Below are 7,179 nucleotides of genomic sequence, written 5' to 3' on the forward strand. Positions count from 1 at the left end.
CTGGAACTGGACCTGGACCTGGACCTGGTCTCAGAGCAGCAACAGCAGAGAAGCTGCAAAGAGCGAGCGGGCTGGTTGGGTGGCTGAGGGTGGGGCGTCCAAGGGAACGCGCTCACAAGAGAAGAGCCTGACAAGTTGTTTAATGACATAATATATATATATATATTTTTTAGCAAAGAATAAATAATAGAGTCCTAACATTTGTTAAACATCTGTTTTTACAACAAATAAATATCAAACTTGTGCTTTGACAATCGATAAAACTAAAAAATGTTGTCAGCGTGAAAGAGGAAAGAGGGGGCAGGTGTCGCTCTCGCTTTGAGTTTATACTCTTTGTTGCTGCGCGCTGTGGGTGAAATGCGCCCAGAGCAGAGGACTTGTTAGCAAAGAACAGATTCCTAACATTTATTAAACATTACTTCTGTATTTAAAAAAAACACAACAATTGTGCTTTGACAAACTAAAAAACTTTTTTTTTAATTGTTAAAGCAAAAGAGGAAGAGGGGCAGGTAACACTCTCACTTTGAGTTTATTCTACTTGAGTTTATTCTACTGTGCAATACTACTGACATTTCATACCCTCAGTCACCTTAACTACCTCACTAATATCCATAATGTGCAATATAATTGTGTAATACTTGTATTTTTTACTTTCATTATTATATCTATATTGCGTTACATTTTTTGTATTTTTAGTGTGTGTTTAATGTGTGTTTTCTTAAGGCGTGTTTTTGAACTGGAAAAAGGAGTGGCTCTTAATTTCATTGTACTGCGTATAATGACAATAAAGGCATTCTGATTCTGATTCTCTGTCTCATGCATGCTGTGGGTGACAAGCGTCCAGAGCGTCACCAGCTGAGGAGGTGTCACAGTTATTTATTTCTCAGCAGCAGGTGGAAGCGACACGGTTCAAGCATAGCTCCCCAAACAACAAGACCACATACCATACCACTTTATTTATAAAGCACTTAGAACAGCAACAAGGTCAACCAAAGTGCTGTACAGACAGAACAACAGGTAACACACAAATCAAAATACAAAATGAGGTAAATCAGAATATAGACATAAAAACAATGCAGATAATGACGACTAACCAGTGTGAAGCATACAGGATCAAAACACAGATCATCTGGTGTTGAAAGCTACTGAATAGTAGTGAGTTTTTAAATGGGACTTGAAAACCGAGAGGGAGGGGCCTGTCTGACAAGCAGAGGTAACTCGTTCCAGAGTCTTGGTCCTGCTACAGAGAAGGCCCTGTCACCTCTGCGCTTAAGACGAGTTCCTGGAACTGTGAGGAGCAACTGGTCCGCTGACCTCAGGGAGCGTGGTGGGACATACGGTTGTAGCAAATCAGAGAGATGGGGGGGGGGGCGACACTGTTCAGTGATTTGTAGACATACATGAGTATTTTGAACTGGATTCGAAAGTGAACCGGTAACCAGTGCAGTGAGGCCAAAACTGGTGTAATGTGCTCTCTTTTGCCTGTACAGGTTAAAAATCGGGCTGCTGCATTCTGGACCAGTTGTAGTCGTGCAATGGAGGTCTGACTGATACCAAACAGGAGCGAATTGCAGTAATCAAGCCTAGATGTAATGAATGCATGTATTACTGTCTCCAGGTTCTTTTTGGAAAATATGGGCTTAAGTTTAGACAGCCGCCTCAGTTGGAAGAAACATGATTTAACAATCATGTTTACATGATTATTAAGTTTCAGGGAAGGGTCCATTATCACGCCCAGATTTGTGACTCTGTTTTTCTGACAGGGTTAGAGCGGAGAGGTCGATGCAGTAGTTTGTGATCGTGTCGTTGGGAGGGAACAACATGACTTCAGACTTCTTTTCATTGAAACTTAAGAAGTTTAAAGCCATCCAGTCCCTGATGTCAGCCAGGCAGTTGAGCAGCGGTTGAATATAGCATGTACCATTGTGTCTTAGGGGGAAGTAAATTTGACAGTCATCGGCATAGAAGTGGAAGGGCATGTTGTGTTTCCGAAAATAGCACCAAGCGGCAGCAGGTATAAAGAGAATAGGAGGGGACCCAGTATGGACCCCTGCGAAACCCCCCATTTAAGCTCTGCCTCTGCGGAACTAAAATCCTTGATGGAGACACAAAAGGATCTGTCAGCGAGGTAAGATCTGAACCAATTGAGGGCTGACCCTGTGATAGCCCACCCACTGCTCCAACCTAGCAATGAGGATCTCATGGTCGATGGTGTCAAAGGTGGCTGTGAGGTCCAACAGGACAAGCAGCACAGAATCACCGGTATCTGTGAATCTGAAGATGTCGTTAAAGACCTTCAGCAGGCAGTTTCAGTGCTGTGGAGAGGTTTAAAGCCAGATTGGAAAAGCTCTAAGATGGCGTGATCCTCCAGGAAGCACTTCAACTGGGACTCGACTATTTTCTCCAGTACTTTAGAAACAAATGGGAGTTTGGAGACAGGCCGGAAGTTGGAAACGAGTGAGGGGTCAAGGTTTGGTTTTTTCAGGAGAGGCTGGACGGCAGCATGTTTAAAGGTTTTTGGCACCACACCAGTGGATAAACTACTGTTTACTATAGCAAGAATGGACGGACCTAGAGTTGGAAACACCTCCTTTAGTAGTCGAGGGGGGACCACATCAAAGGGGGAACCAGAAAGTTTCAAGCTGCACATGACCTGCTCTAGAGAAGATAGAGTGATGGGTTCAAAATGGTCAAAAGGAGCTACAGATTGAGGTGGGATGGATGGGTCATGAGTTGGAGGGGAAATGAGAGCCCTGGTGGTCGCAATTTTTTCCACAATGAAATGTAAGAAGTTGTTGCACAGCTCAGTCGAGGCTTCCAGAGGTGATGGTTCAGTGAGGTGGAGAACAGAGACAGACAAGACAACAAGACAGACATATTTGTTCATAACTTTATTATTAGTGAGTCTGAGAGTTGACGGATTTTAGCGAACAGTTGCCAAACGCACCCTGACAAAATGAAAACAGTGCAACAAAACACAACTACTCCCTGCCGCAAAATGTTCCCTGGGGTCACATGCCGCCATAACATTACACACAGACTGATGTATTTCAAATGTTTATTTATTTTAATGCTCATGATTATAACTGACAACTAATGAAAACCTCAAACTGAGACACTCAAAGCTCTTTACAACAATCTGTGCCTCATTTACGCATTCATACAGCACTCTGCTGGATCTATACAAAGAATAATCAGAGTTTTATCACACTCATACACTGCTGGGACACACATCAGAGGCAGTGAGGGGTTCAGTGTCTTGCCCAGGAGCACTTCAGCATGTGACTGCTGGTGGAGTCGAACCCCCAACTCTCCCATTGGAGGAAGACTGCTCTAGCTTCTCAGCCACATCTGCCCCCAGATGAAGAGAATTATTATTTAATATATGTAAATAAATGTCTAAAAAATAAACTATTTAATGTAAATAGTTTATTTTTTAGACATTTATTTTGTCCAGTTACAGCTGTTAAAAAATGTGCCTTTGTGACAACTGGGACAAAGCTTTGACTCAGAAACATATTTTTGTTATTACTATATGGAAAGAAAAAATATCGAGATATATATCGTATATTTTGATTCATCTTCAAAATATCAAGATATTCATTTTGGTCCATATCGCCCAGCCCTAGAGTGTAGTAGAGTGCTGTGTGAATGCAATTAGCTGCTGTAACAGTTAATCTTAGTAAAGTCATTCAGCACTCACAATAACACTCATTTCACAGAAAACACTTGTGTTTCTTTTTTTTCCTGTTACAACAGATGAACATCCAACCTTCCTGCATAAAATCTAAAGTTCTACAGAGAAATGAAATATTGAAGGAGCAGCCATTTACGTTATATTAGGTTTGGTCAAATGTATATTCTGAGAAAAGGTTTAAAATCATTTGTTTGGAATAGCACATGTTAAGTTAAACAAATAAAGAATATTTAAAGGGTCTGGTGTAAAGGATGACATTTTTTCGGGAGTACCGCGGGTCACGTGATTCCGGCCGGATTCCGGCGAGACCAGAGTCAAACTCATTATAACTCACGTGACCAGACTGAAGGGTAACGGGAGCAGACAGGAGCGGGAACCGACCAATAACCAAAAATGAAAATGAAACCCAAAAAAATAAATAAATAAAAAACACGGATGCAGCTATTTTGTGGTTTTCTTTCAGTAAGCCTTCACTTTAACACAAGTCAAAAGAACTACATTTCCCAGAAGTCAACTGTTCCAACCGTAGCTTTTCCCCAAGAGGGTGGGAGGAGCAGCGAAGTGGTACTGAGTAACTGAAAATAGTTTGCAACGCAAGGTAAGAAGTAACTGTCTGTCTATTAAACTCGCAGAACGGGCAGGAAAGTGTCAAATTACCCTGAACTTAAAGAGTTGTGATGGTGCTGTGCTGCTTTAAACGTTTACTCTCAGCTGCGGGGAGTCGGACTTTGTTTACCGTCAGTAAATAAACTCAAACAGCGCATTTTTCTCCACCTTGTCTCTTTTGATTAAAAAATTATGCTCTGCTTTGTTATGTGGGTTTTTAATGTAAAAAAAAACAACTGAACTCTTCCTGGTTAAAGTGCACACATTCTCCGGTAAAAATATCCCTATTTTTATATTGTGACGTTCTGCTGGATACTGAAATCGAGGAAAACGTGAATAATCATCACTTTATTGTGTAAATATTTACTGTCGGCTGTAACCATGCCAGTACAACAACAAACTCGTTAGTGAAAGCATTCTCCGGTAAAAATATCCCAGTTTTTATATGAAAAACTGGTTACATATACATTATAATAACTGTTTTAGTTTTAGATTTAAGATATGATGTGTATGTTGTTGTGTTAAATTTTAGGTCAAGAGTTGATTTTTCTCAGTTCATTTCTTCACACCAGGGGCGATCCTAGAAGCCCTTTTTAGGGGCCTTAGCCCCCCAGTGTTGACAATGGCTCTTGGCTTGAACAACACAGTGCGTATTATCATTAGAATTACTGTAGGGGGGACATGTTGGTGTGAGGTCTGTGGGTCCTCCCCATAACTTTTTAATAAAGTAGCTGCTATTTCCTGCATTCTGGTGTATTTTAACAGGTTTTAAAACATTTATGTTTACCTACATAAGTAAATACTTTATTCACTAACTGTTTTATAAAGCATGGCACAAGAAGTAGCACTAAGCTTTTTGTTTGTCTTTAATTTAATTTAATTTTTCTACCTAACACAGGAAGCTGTTAGCTCTGGAAGCAAACTGTTAAACAGCTTTGGACACAAAGACCCTTGTCACACACTTCAACAGAGCAGGTAAGATACATAAAATCTTATAATCTCTGCCTGGTGAGGCTGATTAAATAATTATAAAATATGATAAGTGAAATAAATAAAGAAAAATTGAGCTTCTATAATTTATAATTGCAAATGTCACTTTTTTTTTTTTTTACTTAGTTTCTAATTGTAAATCTCTTGTTTTTGATAAAATATTTTTTTCCAAAAGAAAGACCAACAGATTGTAATTTGTAGTCACTGTGACACTATTTTGACTCATGCACGTCTTCTGTCACTTTTAGGTTCCACAAGGCTCTGGACTGGTCCAGCTGTGGAGAGATGAGGTGGAACACCAGACCTGCAATGGTCCAGTCTGTAAATGATGCTCTGAAGTCTGGTGAGATGCACGACATCCTGCTTCACCCAAACGAGCTCGTTACCTCGACCACATACACTGAACTTCTTGAGGACGTCGTCCAATGTATAATAACGCCTTTAAACATTTTTATTTGTTGACTTCTCTGCTTGGTACATTATTTTTCTTTTTTTGCTAGTTTGTTTAAACAATTTAAAACATGACAGTAATGTCACTGTTTAAAGGAAACAGTTGCTCAATAAATTAGTAAAATGCAACTTGTTGTGTTTGGGTTCTTTCATCTAAGGTAGACATGGTGTGACCCATGGACTGGTTTAGATTTTTTGTTTTTACTGTAACTGACCTTCAAAAGAGCCAGAAACAGACTCAGCAGCTGATCCTCCGTAGAATAATTATATGGACTACAGGACATGGATTTGATTTGTGCCCTTTAGTGAAGGTTTTTGTTTGAATTAAGACAATAAATGTCTCTATTTCACCACAGATGAACTGTTCCTGTTGCCATATCTTTTGAAATAAAACTACACAACACAAAGTAATTTAAACAGGAATGGGTAGAAGATCAAATCAAATTCAAAGTATTTCCTAAAAATTAAATTAAAAACAGGAGCAGGAGTCATGTTACCAGGAGTGGGACAGGACAGGATTTTTTGTGTGGGACCAGGACAGGACAGGAGTGAAAATCCACTCCTGTGTCATCCTCTAGTGTAAAGTGTCAGCATGGTGTCTGGTTTAAAGCAGAGTGTTGAAAACAACATGCATGGATCGTACCGTTCACGTGGCAGACGTCTCTGATGTAAGCCATGAGCACAGCCATGAGTGTGTCCAGCCGGTCGGCCACAGGATGGCTCATCACACTCGTCCTGGTCGGCTGATCTGCTGACATGTCCTCATCCTTCCACAAATACAAACACAGGAAGGAAGAAAACGAAGAGGTCAGAGCAGAGCTTTCAAACCTGGGGAGGCAGGGTCAGTGCAGGAGGGGGTGCACAACATAAACTAATATTTTAATGTTTACACGCTTCTTCTTTCAACTTTTCCTTCTCCGGGGGTCACCACAGCAAGTCGTCATCCTTCATCTCTCTCTGTCCTCTGTATCCTCTGTCATCACTCCACCTACCTCCATGTCCTCTCTAACTGCATCCATATGTCTCCTCTTTGTCATTTCCTGGCAGCTGCATTTCTAACATCATTTTTACCAATATACCCACTGTCCCTCCTCTGGACATGTCCAAACCACTGTCCCTCCTCTGGACATGTCCAAACCACTGTCTCTCCTCTGGGAATGTCCAAACCACTGTCCCTCCTCTGGACATGTCCAAACCACTGTCCCTGCTCTGGACACATCCAAACCACTGTCCCTCCTCTGGACACGTCCAAACCACTGTCCCTCCTCTGGACACATCCAAACCACTGTCCCTCCTCTGGACACGTCCAAACCACTGTCCCTCCTCTGGACATGTCCAAACCACAGTCCCTGCTCTGGACATGTCCAAACCACTGTCCCTCCTCTGGAAATGTCCAAACCACTGTCCCTCCTCTGGACATGTCCAAACCACTGTCC

The 7,179-nt window shown here is 41.3% G+C and overlaps 1 long non-coding RNA gene across 1 annotated transcript in view; it reads right to left on the reverse strand.

Annotated features, from left to right (window-relative positions):
• Positions 1-6,380: 6,380 nt before the first annotated feature.
• The window catches only part of LOC119421433, a 44,913-nt gene continuing 44,114 nt past the window's right edge, over positions 6,381-7,179 (reverse strand). Inside the window, exon 4 of the long non-coding RNA XR_005187367.1 lies at positions 6,381-6,510. This is a non-coding gene — a long non-coding RNA (uncharacterized LOC119421433). The remainder of the gene's footprint in view (positions 6,511-7,179) is intronic.

Source organism: Nematolebias whitei, chromosome 15 (genome assembly GCF_014905685.2).
Source record: "Nematolebias whitei isolate Nwh7 chromosome 15, NemWhi1, whole genome shotgun sequence".
Taxonomy (NCBI): Eukaryota; Metazoa; Chordata; class Actinopteri; order Cyprinodontiformes; family Rivulidae; genus Nematolebias; species Nematolebias whitei.